Source organism: Canis lupus, chromosome 4 (assembly GCF_011100685.1).
Source record: "Canis lupus familiaris isolate Mischka breed German Shepherd chromosome 4, alternate assembly UU_Cfam_GSD_1.0, whole genome shotgun sequence".
NCBI classification, from domain to species: domain Eukaryota; kingdom Metazoa; phylum Chordata; class Mammalia; order Carnivora; family Canidae; genus Canis; species Canis lupus.
This window is the reverse complement of record NC_049225.1, coordinates 28,094,642-28,116,723: the sequence shown is the minus strand read 5'-3', so window position 1 is coordinate 28,116,723 and position 22,082 is coordinate 28,094,642. Positions and strand designations below refer to the sequence as shown.

At 50.0% G+C, this 22,082-nt stretch overlaps 1 protein-coding gene and 1 long non-coding RNA gene across 2 annotated transcripts in view; one reads left to right on the top strand and one right to left on the bottom strand.

The window, feature by feature from the left end:
* Positions 1–22,082, top strand: part of KCNMA1 (potassium calcium-activated channel subfamily M alpha 1) — a 711,483-nt gene that overhangs the window by 166,347 nt on the left and 523,054 nt on the right.
* Positions 18,856–20,420, bottom strand: LOC119871485. The gene is made up of 3 exons (XR_005358005.1): positions 20,268–20,420; positions 19,843–19,885; positions 18,856–19,421 (listed from the first exon to the last, which is right to left on the bottom strand). It is a non-coding gene; the product is annotated as an uncharacterized LOC119871485 (long non-coding RNA).

Here is a 22,082-nt window from a genome sequence, read left to right as displayed (position 1 = left end):
AATAGTCGAATGTTGGTACTTTCATGTGATTGAGTTTGCACTGACATCCCCGCTGTGGGTTAGCATCTGGGGGACACCCAACTTCATGGGGGTGTTGAGGTTCATGTTGGTTTGTGTGCATGAGCGATGGGAGGGTAGTGGAACTCATTCCCTGTCCAGGCTGGAGTTTGAGCCCAGCTCTGCCTCAGAGTGGCTGTGTGGCCTTGGGCAAGCCACTCAGCCTGTCTGTCCTCATCCTTGATAAGGATAATCCTGCCTGCGTCCATGGCCCGGCGCCTGCCCTACCTGCCTTGCAAGCTGGTTGGAAGGAGCAAGAGAGCTCCTAGACAGGGCTACTCATTAAAAGGGAGCCCAGTGAGGGGCGTCTGGGTGGCTCAGTCGGTTAGGGATCTGCCTTTAGCTCAGGTCATGGTCTCCTGGTCCTGGGATTGACCCCCACATCTGTATCCGGCTCCCTGCTCAGGGGGAAGTCTGTATCTCCCTCTCCCTCTGCCCTTCCCCCTGCTTGTGTTCCCCCCACCCCCATAAATAAATAAAATCTTTTTTAAAAAAGTGAGCACAGTGAGACTGTAAGGTGCCATTCGAAGGTGCCGTGCCCCAGCTGCACCCAGGCTCTGGCTGGAGGGATGTTTGCTCATGGCTGATGGAATCCGGACGGTGGGCATCTTTGATGCTAGGATGGGCATTCCTAGCTGCCCGGGATGCCAGTGCCTTGAAGCCGTCTTTGCATCCTCCTGTCCTTTTGGCAGGTTGCACTTAGCCGCTAGCGTGAGCTCCTGAGCAGGGACGCTGAGGAAACTCACCCTGCCTGCCATCTGATCAGAGCAAGAGCATGCATTACTGGATGGCTGCTGAGGGCCTCACATTTGTTTCCCTTGTCCATGAAAAGGCAGTGAGCAGTTGAATTAGTGGTGATTGTGAGGCTTATCCTTTTTAGGTTTTTTTCCTGCAATGGACCTAGACAGGCTGGAGGCATTGCACTTGCAGACAGTGTGGATTTTCCTAGTTCCCTCAATCTTCTTGAACTTCCTAGGGGTTTGCCTTCAGCTCAGACTCGCCTTGCCCAGAAGCTCTGTGCCTCCCAGAATGTTCAGGCTGGAGAGAGGCTGAGCCATCAGGGGCCACTCAGGAAACCAGGGCTCCTGCTAACAAGTGCAGTAGGGCTTTATAGAGGGAATGAGGTATAGAGGTCTTGGAGGGGATAAAAAGCTAAGCACGGAATGGAGAGGTGACCCCAGAAAAGCCATAGCAGGAAGCTGCTAGTATCCCTAGGGCTGGGGGGACAGGGAGAGCTGGCTGCCTGGCGCTCAGGATCCAGCAGCACTTGGGGATGGCCTGCTGGGTGGGGCAGCATCACGGAGCAAGTGAGTCTCTGGGGACAGCTGGAGACCCAGAGGTGATAGAGTCACTGTGGAGACACCACCCAAAGCAGAGAGAGAGGTGGGTAGACGTGTGCTGGTTTCTTTCTTCCTTCTTCCAGGAGGAAACACGGTCTTTTGCCTCTCCTCATTGGCCAGATCTGTCAGGAGGCAGAGGGCAAGGGAGCGGGGTGGGTGGGGGCACTGTGGTTTGTAGAAGAGGAGTCAGGATGGGGTCTGAGGGCAAATGACCGGCATGGGGCCCTACCAGAGCCTTCAGGGGAGAGCCATGAGTGAGCTCCAGGGAGCCCAAGCACCTCGAGCGAACACAGGCACAATTTTGTCTCCACGTATGTGCACGCATTCTCTAGGAAGAGAGCTGGTATCTTTCCTCAGATCGTCCAGTTGCCCAGGGGCCAGACTGCACAATTGATAAATGTACACCTTGTCTTACTTACGGGAAATCTGTGGGTGCAGAAGAACACACGTGTGCTCTTGGTCCGGGGTCCTCTCTGCTAACTGGATGTTTTCCTTCGCTCGTCCTGGTTATGTGAGTATGTTAGGAACATCCCCCGTCCACTGTCTGCCTTTCCAGAACTGGCTGTGTGGCTCCCCTAGCTGGTCGGCCTTCCCTACTCAGGCACACCAAACGGCTCCAGGCAGCCTGCTCCTGCAGCCGTGGCCGGTGTGCCCCCAACCTGGGTCCTGGCCAGGTGTGCCACACCGTGCGTGATGCAAGCAGAGCTCGCACCGGGAACAAAACCTGGTTCTCCTTCATTTGGTCTCCCTTGTTCAGTACACGTGGACCTTGTACCTACCGTGAGCCAGGCGTTTTGCCAAGTGCTGGGGAGACAGTGCCCATCAAGATAGGCGATGACCCTGCTGTCATGGAAGTAGAGGTAGACTTAGAAAATAAACAAGAGAACAGAGACACAAACAAGATAATTTCTGACCATGATAAGTGCCAAGAAGACAACAGAGCAGGGAAACGAGGGTTGAGTCTGAGAGCTATTTTTGATGGGGAAGGCCTCTTCTAGGAGGATATGTTTAAGCAGAGATATGAAGGAGGAGGAGTCTGCTTTCCAAGAGAAAAAGCCTGGCAAGTGGGAGCAAGAGCCAGTGCAAAGGCCCTGGGGGGCCCCCAATAAAAACAAAAAAGCAAAAATGGTCTCATGTGGCTGAAGCCAAATGAGAGCTCCCACCCTGACAGTCTCCGACTTTTCTGACTGACCCTGCCGTGCCTCATGTGTCTTCTTACCTTTGTGCATGAATGGGTGGGTCAATACCCCTTCCTTCACCATCCTCTGTTCTCAGCAGGGTGTGTGGCAGGTGGTGGGAGCCGTTTTGTGCTCCCCGGAGCAGTGGCTGAATGTTTTGGTGTCTCTGAGATGCCAGGAGGATGGCAGATTGTTTCTGTTCAGACCATCATTCACACAAAAGCCCAGAGAGCAAAGAGCACGGGCTTAATTTATTTTGCTTATTTTGCAGAGGAAATAGCACTTCCTTGGAGTGAAAGCTCTGAAGACTAGAAGCTGAATGGAGAGGGGGAGTTCGGATTAAATGAATGGGCTGACCAGCTCTGACCCACTTTCCATCTAGCACAGCAGTGATGGGAGAGGAAATTGCATTCCGGCTCTCTCTGGGCTGGCCCCGGGGCTGGTCACTTCTCTAGCCTGCCTTTTCACAGGGGCCAGGGCTTCTGTGCAAGTGAGGCTTGATGGAGTGTTCTTGAAGGTAGCTCATGAGACGGAGTGGAGCCTCACAATGTACAGCGGCCTCGTGCCCTGCCCGGGTTCATGGTGGACCCTTCAAGCCTGGCTGACAGAAGCTGATGACCTTGGCAGTGAGGGCAGCTGTAGGTTTAGAGGAGGGGTCATTTTTAATTAGTTAATTAATTAATTTTTTGGTTAATGAATTGATTTAATGGCTGATAGATAACCAAGTACATAGATTGTTAGTAATGCACAAAGAAAGATAGGTGATGTGCATATGAGTAGATAAATGTAATTTTATATATGCAGATATATTTTTTAATTTTTTAATTTTTAATTTTTTAATTTTTATTGGAGGAGGGGTCATTTTATTGGTTCTGTGATGTAACTGAACCGGGAGAGAGAAATCACTGCTCCTCTGGGCTGCAAAGGGGCAATCACAATGGGGAATTCTCAGGAGGCTCGCAGCTGGCTGGGCAGGGAGGGCAGGGGACATTCCAACTCCCCCTTGCTGTGACCGGTCTAGCGCTGTGATTGCAGTGCATAAGACATGTCCATGAAGGGCTTGCCTCAAGGAGTCCTGGGTTCACATTCCTGGTTCTGCATTTCAGTAGGTGTGTGGCCCAGCAGGTTACTAATCTGGTTTAGAGGTCTCAGCTTCCACCCCTCTGAAATGGAAGTGTTGATACCTGTCCGTCCCACCTCTCCGGGTTGGTGTGGGGTTCCCGAGGGATTGTAGGCTTTGAAAGTACTGCCAGGCCCATGGTAGATACTCTGTAAATATAGTTTGCTTAATTGAAAGAATGCAGAAGTAACTGAAAGAGACCAAAGCTGGAATATTACCTGGACTTTTGGGCTATGAGGAATGAGCTTTGAGGTGGCAGTGACAAGGAGGAAGTTAAGATGGACTATTGCAAGGTATCCATGAGGATCCATCATCCCAAGGGCTTGGCCGGTTCTATCAAGTTTCCTTACAGCAGGAAGAACATGCTCTGGACATAACGCAGATTGTCCTGCTCCCATAGGATGGATGACCGTGAATCACAACCCTGGGGGACTTGGGTCTGTTTATGGATTTCTTGCTCCTCAAGATTGCTTTAGACCGCTGTTCATATGAGGATAGTAAAAGGGAATAGAGCCCAAGATGGAAAAAGGGCTCTAGCCATGGCATTTTGAGGGTGCTTCACTAATGAAATAATCACATCATTAATCCCCACATGAAGAAGGAAAGGGGAAGGCATCGAAAGAAGAGCGCGTGTTCATATGCAGTGACCACTGACAAACTCTGATTGTAACAGGCCCTTGTGAAGGGGAATGAAGAGTCATCTGACTTAGGGCTGACCGAGAGACGTTCAGGAAGGCTGAAACAGAGAATCAACTGAAGCTGGTAAAAAGAGCTAAAGATAGCCATAGACCTTTGTAAACTAATAGCCTCAGAGTTAGAAGGTGAGCGAGACCAGATAGTATCACTACTCTGGAAAGGTGACACTGTTAGCAGACAGAGAAGCAAGATGGAAAAGTGAGTGTTTCTGTTTTTTCTCTCTGTCTTCTCCACCTGGAGTGAATCCTCTCTGGAATGAAAAAGAGAACAAGTCTCTTGTAAGGAACTAGAGAGTCCTCTTAAAAGGTGTTTCTAGGATCAAGTGGATCTTATGGCAAGGTCTTGACATACCCTTCGGATATGATGGATATGATTGTAGGGTTGTGTGGGGAGCCTTTTGATTGATTATTCTTTTCATTAGGGATCATATTTTCCTGCTTCTTTACATGCCTGATAATTTTCGATTGGATGCCAGACAGTAAATTTTACTTCTTAGGTACTAGATATTTTAGTACTAATATAAATATTCTTGAGCTTTGTTCTGGGACATGGTTAAGTTCCATGGAAACAGTCTGGCCCTTTGGGGTCTTGCTTTTAAACTTTATTAGGTGGGAACAGAGCTACCTCAATGTAGGGCTGATTTTTTTCCCCACCCTAGAGGCATGCTATTCTGAGTACCTGTATGAGTTTGCTAGAGCTTCCATAACAGAACACCACAGGCCTAGTGGCTTACCGACAGAAATTCATTTTCTCCCAGTTCTGGAGGCTAGAAGTCTGAAATCAAGGTGTTGGCAGGGTTTTTTTTTTTTTCTGAGGCCTCTCTCCTTGGCTTGCAGATGGCCATGTTATCTCTGTGTCCTCACATAATCATCCCCCTGTCTGTGTGGCCTGTATCCTAATTTTTTCTTAAAAAGGACACTGGTCACACTGGGTTAGGGCCCCATCTAAGGACTATATTTTGGTTTAATTACCTCATTAAAGACCCTGTCTCCAAACAGTCATATTCAGAGGCACTAGGGGGTAGCGCTTCACCACAGGAATGTTGGGGGGGTGGGGACATGATTCAGTCCATAGCCTGTGCCTCATGAATTTTGAGGTTTTCTATTCTGGCGGGTTGGACATGACCTATTTCCAGCCCTGTGTGAGCTCCAGGCTGTTCTTTGTGCCCCTTCAAGATGTTTCTCTCTTCCACCTTGGGCAGTTTCCTCACAGGCCTGTGCTGATCAATACTTAGACTCAAGGAGGCCCCTCTGCTCATCTCTGCTGTGCTGTCTTGGCAGCTTTCTCCAATCTGATGCCTTGCCCTGTGAATTCCAGCCACTTTGGCCTCCGTGGAATCCCAGCCCATCCCATCAACTCGGCAAGGGCTCTGGGCTCTGCCTGGGTCCCCCTTTTCTGTGTTGCAGTCCAGACCCCCCCTCCAGGAATCCAATCATAGGCTCCTCTCATTTGTCTCTCAGGATCGCTGTCCTGCTGTGCCTGAGCTCCAGTGTCTGCAAACTCTTGTTGCCAGTGTTGCTTCTGAGTTTTTAGCTGTTTTGAGGAGGATGTTGTTAAATCTGGTCCCTCCTACTTCCTTTGGGGAGCCTTTGAATGGTGGGGAACACCTGTAGTGTTCTGGAACTTCTCATCCTTGCTAGTATTTCTCAGTGCGTGCTAGAAGATGGATTCTGGAGTCTCCATTCAAATGATGCTGTGGCTTATCCTTGGGAATAATTTCTGATCAGAGTATTATGCTGAGTGCCTAGAGCCTTTAGAGGTGCAAGAGGTAGTCACATTGCACTCCATTCAAACAGGTCATGCTGGAACCACCAGCTGTTAAAGAACTGATGTCAACCTGTAGGGCTTCCTTTACCATGACTTAACCTGAAGTTGTGTCAGGGAGGTTTTGCTGCACACGAGGATTTCCTCCTTATAGCAACCCCCTCAAGCAGGTGCTATCATCCCTGTTTTCCAGAAGGGGGAAACTGCAGAGGGCCTCTGGAAATTCCTCAAATCTGCAGTTCGAACTCAGTTCTGTTGGCCCTTAAATGAGATGCTGCATTGTCCAATATCTTCATCAGAGGTTTTTTTTTTTTTGAAAGATTTTATTTATTTATTCATTTTAAATAAATTTATTTATTTATTTATTTATTCTCTGTGTGAGAGACACACAGAGAGAGGCAGAGACACAGGCAGAGGGTGAAGCAGGCTCCCTGCGGGGAGCTCAAATGCAGAACAACCTCCCAGGACCCTGGGATCACGCCCTGAGCCAAAGGCAGACGCTCAACCACTGAGCCACCCAGGGGCCCCTTCATCAGCATTTTGATTAGGGAGCATCCAAGAGCTGGAACTTCGACTCAATGAACAGAACAGAAACAACAGATCAGGTGCAAGATGAAGTTCGCTCCCTGGTCCCTGCATGCAAATCAGAAAAGATCCCCAGAAGCAAACGGAGGCTAAAACTTATTCCTGCAAAAGGCCTCAGTTTTAGAAGGGAGCTCAGAGATTATTCAGGCCCCCCCTTACAGCTGGTGTTAGTGGTGGCCAGTGGCCAGTAGCTGTTGTGGCAGCTCACAGGCAGGCAGGAAGCCTCCCTGGCAGGACTTTCTGGGTCTCTACTATGTGAAAGGCCTTTTCCTTGTGCATTCCCAAAGTGTACCATTACCCCTGGATGATTGGATGGGAACACAATCTTGGATGGGTACAACCTTGTCAATTGTAAATAAATCATCACCTCTCTTCTCCATCACTATCAAAATGTCTTTCATGCTCCAATTAAATTAACCCACTTACTTCATTCTTTAATGAACTTTTCCAAAAGTTAACCCCTCTGCCTCCATCTAGAAAAGAACTCTAATTAGATGTCAACCACCCTTTAACTCCCTTGGGTGTCCACCTCGTTCTCCTGTCCGAATTTAGCTCCCTCCATGTGATCATCAGTGGGTGGTGGGGAGGGGAGTCTTGCTGAATTTTGTGAAAAGAACACTTGCTGTCTTGGCATGCCAGCTCATGTCTGGAACAGCGATCAAACATAGGATAGATGTTTTATTTCCACTGCTATTAGCAAAGTTTGATGGGAAGGAGACATCGGGGTGCAGAGTTTAGTCAGACCCAGGGGTGTTCCATAGAAAATGCTTGTTAGGCCTAGTTTCCTATGGTGAAAAGAGTTGTGAATTTCAAAAGCATGTCGTGAACATCCACAAACTTTTGTTTACTGTGGATTTGTAATTGAGCTGTATACACAGGAGGCAAAACCTGGGCACATAGGGTCTCTGAAAATATAGATGCCCCACATGGTGATGGCTGGCAGCCTTGCCCATAAGCAGGAGGAACAGTCACTAGCATATGTGGTCCACATGCCATGTAGTGACTGCCCACACCTGGGCAGGTGGACACCTGGCTTTTATTTGAATCCACCCAGATTCTAACCCAGTTGCCATGCCACCTCTTTGGGAAGCCACCCTCGTAGCCCAGGCTGGAGGTGAGCTTCCTCTTCTGAGCCCCAGCTGCCCGTCACCCATATGTTTGCTGTTAGGGCTCTGGTCACTGTCTGCCTGGGATTTGAGTTAGTTACCTTCTTACTTCCTCAGCTGGACTGTACCCTCCTTGGAGGACAGGAGGTCTGAGACATCTCTGTGACCCCTCCAGTGCTTGGCACAGAGCAGATGTTACCTCTCATTGGTGGTTCCTTGTCATCTGCCTAATGTCCTCCAGCCCGTGTATTTCACAGGGTGAAAAATACCCATTTACTTTGGGGGTGCCTCTAGGTAAGGCTGCCCTTATATTTTAGGGGTTCAGGGCTGGTGGGAAGTGGCTTCAGATGGATTTGAGGCTAAGGTTTAAGAATTTGGGGTCTGCTACATTAGAGCTGACCTCTTGTAGTGGGTCTCCTGCACTTTCCCTCTCCCGGACTCAGGACACTGGGATCCTTTGAGTGGATCTGAGGCAGGTCATCACGTAGAAATTTGAAATTTCTAAGGTTTTTATTACACGTAGTACATTGTCTTACTAACAGGATACCTTAAAGTAAAAAAGAGGCTTTTTAGGATAATAAAATTATGTGTTTATGGGAGAAAACATGGGGAATAATAAATTATAAAGAGCAAGCAATTTCTTTTTTTTTTAATTTATTTTTATTGGTGTTCAATTTACTAACATACAGAATAACCCCCAGTGCCGTCACCCATTCACTCCCACCCCCCGCCCTCCTCCCCTTCTACCACCCCTAGTTCGTTTCCCAGAGTTAGCAGTCTTTACGTTCTGTCTCCCTTTCTGATATTTCCCATACATTTCTTCTCCCTTCCCTTATATTCCCTTTCACTATTATTTATATTCCCCAAATGAATGAGAACATATAATGTTTGTCCTTCTCTGACTGACTTACTTCACTCAGCATAATACCCTCCAGTTCCATCCACGTTGAAGCAAATGGTGGGTATTTGTCATTTATAATAGCTGAGTAATATTCCATTGTATACATAGACCACATCTTCTTTATCCATACATCTTTCGTTGGACACCGAGGCTCCTTCCACAGTTTGGCTATCGTGGCCAAAGCAATTTCTTTTGTAATTCTACAATGCAGCAATCATATTTTGGTGTATTTTATTATTACAATAAAATGTTATTCTGAAAATGTAATTGGATCCTAAGACATATAAAACTTTAAAAATAATGCTTTTTAAAAATAAAAGTAGCACATGTGGTATTCAAATAATTCATAAAGATATAAAATGAAAAATATAAGTTTTTTGGCCACCCACTGGCCCTAATCCCTGAAACCTGTCTCCAAAGGTACCAGCTCTTCAAATATTCTTTTGTATCTCCCAGGGGTGGTAGGGGTAGGGTGGAGAACACATATACTAGCTTTCATAAGTGTGACTGGTTAGGCTTTTAGGGTAGAAACAGGTAAAGGAGCATTTCCTCCTGTTGCTACTGATATTTCAAAAATATTTTAAATGGCACCACCCCAGTCCGTCACGAAGCTGTCCCATCTCTGCTCTTCGTTGGGCATTTAGTTTCTTTCCAGGTTGTTATTAAAAGCAATACTTTAAAATAAAAACATTTTTAGGTACAATTGTGACCACCTCTGCTTATTTTTATTTTTATTTTTATTTTTATTTTTTTCAGAACAGAATTCCCAAAATGGAATTCTTGTAGCAAAGGACAGAAGCTTCTCTGGCTGTTGGTAGATACTGTCTGATTATGATACATTTCTTCTATAGAAATAGGACTATTTCTCTTGCCCATACATTCTTTTTGCTGTCTTGAAGATTAAAAAAAAAAAGAAGTAATAAAAGGGGAACTGCTCTTTATGCAAAATTCAAACAATATGCAAGTTCATGGAGTGAAAAGTAAAAGGGGCGCCCCTCCTCAGCTTCTCTCCCCTCAGCTCAGAAATAAGCCCTGTTAGAGCCAAGCCCGGATGGGGCAGGCCTGAATTAGAGTTTGGATGTTGCTGTGTGATGGTGGATTCGTGACGCAGCTGCCGGGCCTTGGTTTCTTCATCTGTAAGATGGGTGTGCCGAGCATCACCCTATTGGATTGTGAGGATGACGTGGGTGTGTGCAGAGAGCCCGGCCAGCGGTAGGCATCGTTACAAGTGTCACCCTTGTTGAATGACGGATGGCTGTGGGATGCGGAATCCACAGACTCAGGCTGAAATCGTGCTGGGAAGTGGTCCTGTCATTCTGTGGAGTGCTGGCCCTTCTCTCCAAGATTGCTTTCAATCTGGCCCAACGGAATCACAGTGCCGTGAGCTCCACGTGCAGGAGACGGTTTCCGGCAGCTGTTGCGTTGAGCTTGTGTCCTAGTGTGCTGGCCTAGGCTCTTTGAGGGGCAGGCAGGAGATCATCACTCCTTTATTGGGATGCACACACCCAGGATGACTATCCCTGAGGACCTTGACATTGAGGACAGAAGAATCAGGCATGAGAAGTCCCAGCTTGGGATGGCCTTGCCTGAGTGTCCCCTTGGAACGTCAGCCTGCTCAAAATTGTGGGCATGAGACCAGAAACCCTCCTATTTATATTGCACTAAACTCTGCAAATATCTTTAGTAACACTAAGCCCTGGGTTGTTCTAACAGCATCTCTAATTATAACCTTTTTAACATTTACCGTGCTGTCACGCCACCCTGATTAAAGTGCCGTGGCGAGCAAGGCTGTTCGCACCCAGTGGCAGCATTGCTGATGAGAAGGTGCCACTAAAGCTGACCTTCCAGGAAAAAAAGGCTGAGCCATCACTTAGGACGCACAAGATGCAGTGGGCCACTGTTCTGGATCCCGGGCTCCAGCACGTCCCAGCTGAAGCATCTCCCTGTGGCCCTCAGGCCTTGTGTGCAAGACAGAAGAGCAGGTGTACTGTGCAAGTCCCGGGGGGCCAGAGGAAGGCTTTGCTGCGGAGATGGTCTGTTTTGCTGGCCTCCACGTCATTCAGCCCACCTGACAAACAGCTACTCTGAGTGTGCGTGGAAGACTGGCCGGCTCTGCGAGAGCTTGGTCAGCAGCTAGAAACGTTACGGGATTCCATCTGTCGGGCAAAGGTGCCTCGAGCATCTTCTATGGAGGAATGTCAGGTTGTACAATAATGACCAGCCAGTGAAGACGAAGAGGGGGTGAGCACTGGTGCAGACTGGGTTTCTGGGAAACAGACCTGAGTTTGGACATAGGATGTTGGCGGGGGAGCAACACCTGTGAAAGGAGGGGTGGGGGGCAGAGCCGTGGCCACGGGGACGTGGAGTGGAGGGCCGATCAGGCCCCACCAGGCCCTCAGCAGCCCAGCAGGGAGCTCGGGTGGACCCTGCCCGACAGAGATGATGTTTTCTGGCTGGAAGGCTGCGCCTCTGTACCCCAGGCCCTCATCCGGTGCTGACAGTCCCAGGAACGCTGTGACCGTGGGGGAAGCCAGCACCTGCACTGGAGGCTGACCCTGATGGAGCGAACAGCTGGAGGCGGTCGGTCTGCTGACCCCTCTCCCTGAAGCCGCCTTGCAGAAGGAGGATGGGGTCAGGGCATGTCCGCAGGCAGGCACGGCCTGATGAAGGAGCTGGGGTTCCCCCTCAATCCAGAAGGCTACCTCAGGCTGGTGGTCACAGAGGAGTGGGTGGGGCGCGGGCTTCCAGGTGAGCACAGCGGTGTGAGCGAAGCTATGGAGGCAGACAGTGCGTCTGACCGGGAGCCAGTGTGCGCAGCGGCGGAGTTTGGCTACCCGGGCGGAGACGTGGCCACCGTTGGAAGTGGCCCAGGGGGCCACGCGCATGAGTGACCTTCCCAGCTGTTGGTCCTCTACCCCGTCCCCTCGCCCCCAAAGCCTGTTTTTCCTGTCACCGTTAGGGAAGTGAAGCCAACCTGGTGATGTGTCTTCCCAAGTGACCCGGAGTGGCCTTTCCTCCGTGTCCTCTGGCCGCTTCACCTCGGACAACAGGGAAGATTCTGTGCTTCCTCCTGCACAGAGTCTGGATTTTCAGGGCTCATCTGGAGGAAGGTGGAGGTGACTGCTAGGGCAGCTGACCAGAACCTTGAGAGCCTCCTTGAGCCTGGTCACCCAGTTCTATTCAGAAGCTCTCCTGAGAGGGGTGCAGGGATCCGGGTAGCACCCCAGCTCCTAAGTGTTGGGGGGCTACCCTCAGCCTCTGCCTGGCTCTGGGAAGCTGGGCATCTTGTAGGCCCTCTGATGAAGAAAGGCTGGTCTTTGGCCTGACGGCTTGTCTGTTTCGATTTCTGAGACAGCCCTTGAGGTGAAGGGATTTTCATAGGCAGCGACTTCATTCAGCTTCCCTGGTGGTCTGGGACGGGGGAGGGGGGTGTCTCCTTAGCCAGGTGCTTTTGGCAGCAGGGTGTCTATGAGAAGAACACAGAACCAGACGAGTCAGGCCATGAAGGCAGGTACCCGGGGCCAGCCCGCTCTCTCCAGACACCCGCCTTACCCATCAGCTGTTCCAGCCTCCTGCCTTCCTTCGGCTCCCTGGCCCATGCTGCCACTTGGCTGACCGGGGCCACACCTTGAGTCCCTGTCCCTTGAAGTTGGATTTCCTCCCGAGTATCCTCAGAGGCCCTAGCCTGGGTGTTGTCATGGTATTTTGGGATTTGACGAAGGAGCAGAGATAGATGGGCCCCGTGGCCTGTTTGTGGTAACTGCCCTCGGCCTTGACTAATGACTGCAGTGACATCTGTGGACAGTAGGCAGGTCCCTGGTGCAGCCCTGTGCGATTGAGTTTCCTGAGTTATTCCATATCAGCAGTCAAGAAGCCAGATCGCTGGCTGCTAATCGTGCCGGCTTGTACCTGGCGTGGAGTTTAGGTTTCGAGGGCCCTCCCACTCAGTCCCGAGTAGATGAGGACATGGTGCGTGGCTAGAGTAGCAAGGACTCTACGCAGGAACAGAAGGCACAGGAGTGGAAATGTCCGAGGGCAAAGTGAATCAGAAATTTTCATGAAAGGATTTTGTTGAAATTGATCATGCATCAATATTTTTCTCGTTTGCAAATTAACCGCAGGGACCTGTGTATACTTTTATTTTCCTGCATGTGCTTGCAGTGTGTGTGTGTGTGTGTGTGTGTGTGAGAGAGAGAGAGAGAGAAGGAATGTTTCTGCAGAAGATCTAGAGGTTGGTTGTTGACATTAACCTCGCTGGCAGAGCTAACCCACGGGGCCTGCATCAGCTCTGCACACGGGGTATTCTCGGAGCTGGCCTTGATACAAAGCTAAGAGAGTAGCCAAATCCCCTACCCCTCTTTAGTTTTCTTGGGCTTTTCTGAACCTGAACAAATCTCGTTTTCCATCTCTAAATACTGCTGGGTGGTCTTGGCTGCTGGGACCCTGGCATTCCAGCCCTGCCTTGGGTCTCTCCTAGGTGCTCCTGCAGCCACAGTGGGTTGCTATGGAAACCAAGGCTCACAGTACCATATAGAGCCTGTTTATTTCTCCATGTCCTGCCTCTGCCCTGGGGAAAAAAAATGATGATGGTGACACTTTTGCTCATGGACCATTGGGAATTCCCTGGGCCGTCCAGTGAGGCTTTTCCAGGCCCTGCCCATGGTGACCTCAGGGGGAAGTTGATAACTGTTGGAGGGTTGGTGCTCCTCTTGGGCAGGGTGGGTCTTCACCTTTGGATGGGCTGGCCAGCTACTCCTCCGGGCTCAGCACTGGGGCAGGGAGTGCTTGGGCCTTTGGGAATGGCTGGGAGGTGCCCAGGAAAACCTCTGGAGTGGTTGGGGACATAGGGGCTGACAGCCACCCTGGGGACAGCCTCTGCCTCTTAGCATGGAGACACCAATGGCAGACTACATGGCATTTTACATCTCACGGATCAGCTGATAGGATAGTGAATATCATTGCCGTGTGGCAAATTAAAGTGACTCCAAGTCAGCTAACAGGTGCCTTTTCATTATTAATTCCCATCAAAGACATTAGTTGCTATTTAGGGATCTAGCTACTTGGCCACCTACACTCTACTTCCTCTGGATGCCTGCAGTTTTTGAAGAAGAGAGAGAAGAGAAAGGTCTTTTTCTTTTCCCTTGCTACTCATCCTTGGAGAATTCACTTTGGAGAAACCTTAGGTGATTCTCAGGGCTAAGTCTCTCCCCAGAGCAGATGGAGTCTGGACAAGCACCACAATAATTCTGCGTGCTGGCAAGTCTCAGCCCCCTTCAGCAAGCTCCTACTAAGTGTCCATGACCTTTTGAAATTATATCTTTAGAACTCTCAAAACTGTGCCTTGCAGAAGGCATTTGAAAAATTCTCATTTCTTTGATGGGAAAATTGAGGCTGAGAGAGGCTACACGTATCACCAGCGGTCACCTACCTGTGAAGGGGCTCAGCTGGGATTTGACCCTGGCCTCTGCCTCCATGTGACACCTGAGTCCATGTGGGGCCAGCTGGACCTAGAAACTCTGCACTTCGCAGGGGCTTCCATTCTCTCTGACCAGCAGACATCTCACCCTGTCCTCTGTTGTCATCAGAAGCCCAGCCCAGATCAGCTTCCCTAACGAATTTTCCTAGCTGCGACCACAATCCCTAAGTGTCTCTGAATGCCCATGAGGGGACTTAGCGATGGATCTCATGAAGGTACGTGTCTGTGGCAGACTGCATGAGTGCAGGAGCTTGAAGACCAAGAGCATCTGTGCCCCTGTCTGCAGGAGTGACCCAAAAGCCAGCTGGAACCACCAAGAAGACCTTTCTTTTGGGAAAACATTCACGTAGAGGCAGTCTGGCCCCTTGATGGGAGACTGGTGACCTCTAGGACTCCTTTCTCTCACCTGGTTTCACATCTGTTGGGTGTACCCATCCACTCCTGGATCTCGGGCAACCCAGGGCTATCACCCTGATATTGCTGGGCAAACATGCTAGCTGAAAACCAAACCTGTGCTTTGGAAGAGGACTGTCCTTGCACTTTGACCACCTGTGGGAGTAAGGGCCCCCCTCGCTAGGATGGGAGGAGGGACAATGTTAGAGGGTAAACAGTAGGTGTCAGACATGTACAAAAAGGTGTTCAGATTCACACTGGCCAGGATCAAGAGCCCCAACTACAGAAGCCGAATGTGCAGACTCCTGCTGTCACCGGGCCTTTTGCTGGGGTGTGAAGGAAGGTGGGGGGGGGAGAAACCAGCCACTCATGGAACACGTGCTGAGTCTGGTGCATCTTGGGGTGGGGGCTAGGTGTAGATAAAAGCTGCTGGTGACATTCTTGTAGGGAGCCTTGCCATGGGCCAGGCTCCAGGAGAAACCCTTCACGTGCTCTCTCTTGCTCTTCCTCATGAGCAATCCCGGGACGTCAGTACCATTGTGGCCATTGTACAGTTGAGTGAATTAAGGCATTGAGCATTTAAGCCACTTGGCCAAGTTCTTACAAGTAGTAAATAGCAGCTCTAGAAGGCAAAGTCGGGTTTATCTGATTTCCAACTTGGTTGCCCGCAGGGTTTTGGGGTTGGGAGACAACTGAGGAGCTGGGGCAAGAGAAGCCTACTGTGCAGGGCACAGAAAGCCCGCCTGGAGGGGGAGGAGACCAGTGGGCAGGAGCGGTGGCTGATGATGGGCTGGAGTGTGGCACAGGTTTAGGCGTCAAGGGAAGGGGTGGTGGTACTTGGTGTTAGGCGTGGTAGGCACTGGGAATCCAGAACAGGTGTTCCCACCCTGGAGTATTCACTGAGTTCCCTCCTGGTTCTGGGTCCCGAGCATTTACTCGTTGGGGCAACTGCAATAGCGTGGGAGTGGGTTGGGGCCAGGGTGATGGCTGAACATGGGCACAGTGGGTGATAAGGTAGGAAAGGCCCTGGATGACCGGAGCTAGATCTTGACCCTATATGCAAGGAGACACCTCAAGACAAAAGGACCTTTTGAGTCTCCTGGATGGTCTCTTTCCTGATCCCATGCCTCCTCTCAGAACCGTGAGTGGCCAAGCAGTCTCCACTACTGGCTCTGCTGGGAGAGAGGAGAATCCACAGAGGACCTAGGCCATTTTTGAAGCTGTTTTAGGCTTATGGCTCACACGGAGGGGAAAAATGGCCTGGATCGAGTACGTGAAACCCTTGTAGTCCTCATTCTGACGCTTGGGGGCCCTTTCTTGCAAGACAGAAAGAAAAAAATCCTCAGCTTATTGTCCAGCCCTTCTATTTATAGCCACCAGATAATTAAGCAGATCAACGTGTCTGGGCTCAGAAGGGGCTGCCTGGCTGGTGGGCCATATGGTGAGTCTGCAGGGTCGCCGTGTGGCTAATAGGAGGAGAGAGGGGGAGTTTGGAGAGCCTCCTGTCGGTGTTTATGCTTCATTTCGTCCCAGTGTGTTTCTGGTCAGCAGGATTAAAAATAGTGTGGTCCTGGATGTGGTCCTGGGGGGCTCTTTGGGTCACATTTACTCACTTGGCGGATGGCACAGTGTGCTGCTGAGTTCTGAACAGCCTCGAAAAGAAGCCCAACCGAAGACTTCAGGTGTCCCCCCTACCTGGTCAGGGGCTGAGGCATGACCTAACTTCTTGCTTTCCTTTGTCAAGACCCAAGGGCTCCTTGGCCAATACCTGTGATAATTCATCAAGGTCGCCCCTTGCCACCGCCTAGTGGGTCTAGTGGGTCACCTGTAGACATTGCGGTCACGAAACCTCTCCTCTCCACCCTCATTGCAGTTCCTCCAAGCCTCCCTATTACCTACAGGGTGGAGTCCAGACTTCTTTGCCCGGCGCTTGAGGCTCTCGAGGCCTGGCCTGAGCCCATCCTTCTAGCTCCTACCCTGTCCTCTTGAGCCTTAGTCAGTCATTTGGGGCTCTCCACCTCTCCAAACACGGGGGGCTGCCTCTTTGAATTTTGACTCTTGCTGGAATGTTTTTTCTTTGCCTGTTCAAATTTTGCTCACCCTGCAAAAGTCAGTTCACATTCAATATCCTGGGCTTCCTACAATGGCAGATTGATCTCACTCTTTTTTTTCCCCCAGACCTTTAGAGCAGTTCTGTCTGAATGGTTTCATTTGGCAATTAATCATGTTCTGCCGGCAATATCTTCGCCACTATTATCCCAAAGAGTTATTTAAATATATCATCAGCATTTAAGTCTTGATATTTGTCCTGCCACCTGGACTGGATGGAGTGTCATTGGAGGGCAGAGAGAGGGGCTTAGGCCTCCCTAGCAGACAGTGATGTGCGCTGGTCACCTGCACGATGCCAGAGCCTGCCTCTGCCTTTCATTCTCCCTCGGCCTCTTACTAACCATATGACCTAGGAAAGCCTCCCCGGCTCTGTGCCTCAGTTCCCCTACTTGTAAAATGTAGATAAAAATCTAGCACCCACCTCAGAATTGTTGTAAGGATGTAGTGAGCTCATACTTTCAAAGAGAGAAGGCTTCGAGAAGGGCTCCGTGGTGCATGCTGAGATGCCTGCTTGCCCTCCACCCAGCCCCCAGACCCCGGCCTTGGACTCAGGAGATGGGCCAGATTTGCTCGTTCTTTCCATTTGATGTAGCATCATTTGTACAGATGAGAAAGCTCTGCCCCAGAGAGGGAGAGAGGCTTTCTTAAGGTCACATGCAGGAAGGAGTGGAGAGCCTAAGGGGACAGAACTGAGAGTCCAGGGCTCCCAGAGCTCCAAGGCCTTTCTTTTCATATGCTAACCCACTGAGGGTCTTTCCTTTGCCAGGAGCATGGAGAGAAAGCTGTTTTTTTTTTTTTTTTTTTTTTTTTTTTTTTAATTAATTAAAATGGTTAAACAACTTCTCCTTGGGGCAGATGGAGTAGGAGTGGGAGGGATGCCATAGCCCTGCAGGAGTCCCAGGGGATCGTTTGCGTTGTATTCTGTGGGAATGGCCTCCCCTTGAGGTGTGCAAAAGGGCGCTGGATGGGAAATTTCCCTGATAATCTTCCCATCTCACTCCTGGGCCCTGTGATGGAGCCCGAGGCCACCTGTAGCTGGAAAAACACAAAAGCATCGGAGCCAAGGGTGCTGTTCCAATCCCTCTTGAAGGAAGGGCTCTGAAGGTAGGCTCAGCTGCCCTTGATGTGAACTGCTCTTCCTGCTGTGTCTTGGCCACATTCCGAAAGACCCCTCAGGGTTCAGGAGGTATTTCGAGGAGCTATTCCCAAACACCCTCCCTCCCTGCTTTGTGTCAGGGGGGATGTCAGTTTGGCTGGGACATGGGGTGTGATGATGTGCGGGGGTGTTCCCAGATCACTGCTTCCCTTCTGGCCCACCCCAACCCACCCCTGGCCCCGGGAGAGTGGAGGGATAAGGGGGCTTCAGAAGATGCCAAATGATTTCTGATTCAGAAATGGCAACATCTGACCTGAGCCTCCAAAGTGTTTTCCAGGCTGCTTTTCAAATGGAACCAAAGGTTAGCCTGTGGATAGATTTGTGACAAAATAGTAAAATGTAATAATGTTCATGTTAGCATCTACGTGGTGAATATTCATGTGTTCTCTGTGAAAGTCTTTCAACCTTGCTGTATGTTTGAATTTTTTTTTTTTTTTGGTTATCAAATGTGGGGGAAGGAGTGAGGACTTTGCAGTGGACTGCCTAGGTGGCCAGTCCCAGCTCTGCCCCTTTCTAGCTGGGTGATCTTGGACAAGTTACTTAACCTCTCTGAGTCTCAGTTTCCTCCTTTGCAAAAATGGGCTTAATTCTAGAACAGTGTCATAGGTGGTAAGCTAATGCATTTGAAGTACATCTTGGGCAAGGACTTGGAATGGAATCTGATACATTTATTTAGTTGGTAAGTATCCACCATCATGATTATTATCAGTTTTGTTTGGATAGGGTCTTAGGAGAGGGCATTGAATTAGACAATTAGGAGGTTATTAGTAACATGAAAGAATTATTCTAGGAGTGTGGTCCCATATGGAGGAAGAAGCCTGGTAAAGGGGTTTAAACAGAGAGGGCCAGGGATGGGTGGAGAAGTCAAGGCAGCAAGCATAGACTCCACTCTCAGAAGGCTTGTTAGAAATAGGAGGGGAGGGGAGGGAAGCGGGGTGGGGTAAGAGGAGACTTGTTTGTGGGGCACAGGGAGAGAGAAAGAGGGCCAGGAGGGAGGAAAGTTGTAGATGGCGCCACCTGGCTCCTCAGAGTGGGGTCCTGGGACCCGCAGCAGCCACGCCACCTGGGAGCTCATTGGAAAAGCAGAAAGTTTGTGCTTGTGGAAGCCGGAGAAGCGTGGGGCTGGATACCCACTTGAACTGCAGGACCAGCAGGGCCTTGCCAGTCTCTGGCAGCATGCTCAGGTGCCCAGTCCCATGGCCTGCATCAGGACGCGGAGTCGAATGGTCCAGCCGGGCTCTTTGTCACCGTTCTTGGGGGTCCAGGCACCTTTGATGGGGCCCCAGCTGGACCTTTGCAGTAGCTCTTCCCCACTCCCAGCAACTGAATCGATTAGGTCCACCCAGCAGTTTTCTCTTGCTCTTCCTCTTGTTGGGCTCCTCTGCCAAGTGGTGTCTCAGAGGAGCCGTGGGCCAGCGATGTCAGGGCCATGTGGTAATGAAGCAGGGGGGCAGGCAGTAAGCTTACTTGACACCTCACACTCGAGGGAAATTCTGGAACGTCTAAACCAGAGATCACGGCCAGGGTTTGTGTCACTGACCTTCAGGGGATTGACATTTTTGCAAAATTAGATGCCAAGAAAAAATTGAGAGTCCACATGAAGGTCTAGATTCCTAGCTTCTCTTGAAAAGAAAAAAAAAAAAGTTCTACTGATCTATCAGATCTTAGCAATTATCTGGGTTTGAGTGGCAGGTGCATGGGATGTTTAGGTCACCCCTGTCCCTTCAGGCTTATGGTTCAGGCTCACCCTCCTGAGCAGTTGGGTTTGTCAGCCTGGCCTAATGCAGCTCCTTCTTTTAGGGGAGTGGCCACTGGCGAGGCAGGTTCAGGGATTTGCCTGAAGCCATGCATTTTGTCCACAGAGCAAGGTCCTGGCTCCCCGGCCCACACATATCGGAGGCCCCTCTCTCTGTAGCCCTCCCATCAGAAGCCTCATGCAAATTCTAAGAAATCCCATTAACCTGGTCAAGAGGGTCTTGGGTCCGTCCACCTGTGAGGCAGGCTCTAAAGGGATGAGATAACTCTTTGTTAATAATAATTTTATATAAAATTATCACAAACCAAGCTCCCCTTGGTGAGTCGTTCTGAGTTTTCTATCCATGAATGTTCTTCTATCTTTGCACCCCAAACTTTTACCTGTTGTCAAACTATATAATAAGAGCTTTAAAAGACATGAAAAAACCAGCCAACGATCCCACCAGCGTAGCACAGCAGCTCTCCCTGTCTTTGATTTTTAAAAGTGCTTTAAATCTCAGAAAAAAAAGCTATTCTTATTTTTATCTTGTGCCACCGACAATATATTTTAACCAATTTCCCGCCTTCCAGCCTCCCTCCCTCCCTTCTCCTCCCCGTCTTTTCTTTTCCCTTTCCTCCCAGCCTTCCCTACCTGATAACCGGGAGGCAACACAATGCTTCTATTCTACCTCCAGAGTTTTTTGCTGGAAGGAGACACAGTCGCCCAATCTGGCTCAAAGAACAGCCCAGGCCCACCCGTGGCAAAGGAGCTGTCTGTTTGCCGTCTGGCTGGCCAGATAAGTTCCAGAGCCTAGGGGGCAGGAGGGAGAAAGCTAAGCATTGGGACGAGCTAGGAAAGTCTCCTAGCTCTTACTTTTCCATCTACTAAAGTAGAACATTTTGGCGGAAGGATTGTGTGTGTGTGTGTGTGTGTGCACTTGTGTGCATGTGTAAAGAGGTAGGCCTGGAATGGAAAACTTGTAGGCACCAGGAATCCCCTCCCTTTCCAGCCTGGGACATTCAGATCTTTTGATGCCTCTCACCCACGCTAAGTTTTAAGCTCAATACGGTCATCTTTCCTGGGTATGACGTTCTTAGCATTTATGTATATTCATTTCCAAGAGTTAACTGTGTCCGACGGGGCATATTTCAGCACCTGGTGATAACAAAATATAAACGGTACATCCCTGGGACGACTGTGCCCTGTGCTGCTGGAGACAGCCCATGCTTTGGGTGCCAGAGTAGCTGTGTGACCTTGGGCAGGTGACTCGACATCTCTGCGCTTCGTAGCCTTTTCTGTAAAACAGAGATGACCGTTCCCAACCCTGCCGGGGTTGGATTCATTAGATGAGATACTGTATGCAGAGCACTTAGCAGAAAGCCTGGCAACCAAACGGAGCAGGGATTCCAGTTCCCTCCCCCATCCTTCCCCTGCTAATTTTCTTCAGAGCTTGAGAATCTGCCAAGGAGTTAATAATCTGTTAACAAACACTTACGTGTTCCAGGGAAGCTCAGACTATAACGGGTGGCTTTCGGAGAGTGGAGAACCTTCCTGTAATGTAAATAGTCAACTCCAATTTAAGCCTTTAACTCTGGTGAGCCTCCAGTTTTGCCTGTTTCGGTTTTTGCTGCCCGGCCACGGAGAGAGGCAGAGACCCAGGCAGAGGGAGAAGCAGGCTCCCTGCAGGGAGCCCGATGCGGGACTCGATCCCAGGACCCCGGGGTCACGTCCTGAGCCAAGGGCAGACGCTCAACCACTGAGCCACCCAGGCGTCCCACCCTCTCTGGTCTTTTATGTTCATGTTTGTAACCTGAAGAGGGTGGATATATTTAACCCTGGAGGGGGAAGGGGCAGGAACTTTGGAAACCCAACTCAGCCAGCGGCCCGGTGTTGTTCAGCATTGTCCGTTCCCCTCTCCCTGGTTTCTTTGGCATGAGCCGTATCCTTAATGCTATTACGGAATCTGGACGTTGCCAGAAATGCTCGGGTTAGCTCCGGCTTTCGGGTTCCCCCAAGTGTGGAAAGCACACCATGGGGAGCGCGCCAGGTACGAGACCTTGAATCTCCAGGAGGAATACAGCTCCTTTTCAGTTTTCCTCCAGTCTTCCTGGGAGATCTGGGAGAGAAAGCCTCATTTTGGTGTTTTGAGCACCTCTTGACGCTCACCCTTGTTCCTTTGGAACAAAGGCACAGCCATCCGGCCAGCAAGCAGCGGCTCCTTGGAATTATGTGACTGGGTTTTGCTTGGCGTTGTGTTTATTTCGAAGGCTTTTGTCTGTGTTTTAGACATGATACCAGTTTTTTACATTTGGCAGTGTTACAAGGTTCCATTAAAAAAAAGCGAAAGCCTGAATTAGTGGTGCAGGTGGCGTGTGGATAGGGCAGGGTTAGGATGGGGTGTGGGGTGTGAACAGCATGTTCAGGAGGCACCAACTGAGCCAGTCTCCTGGATTGGTCCCCAAACTG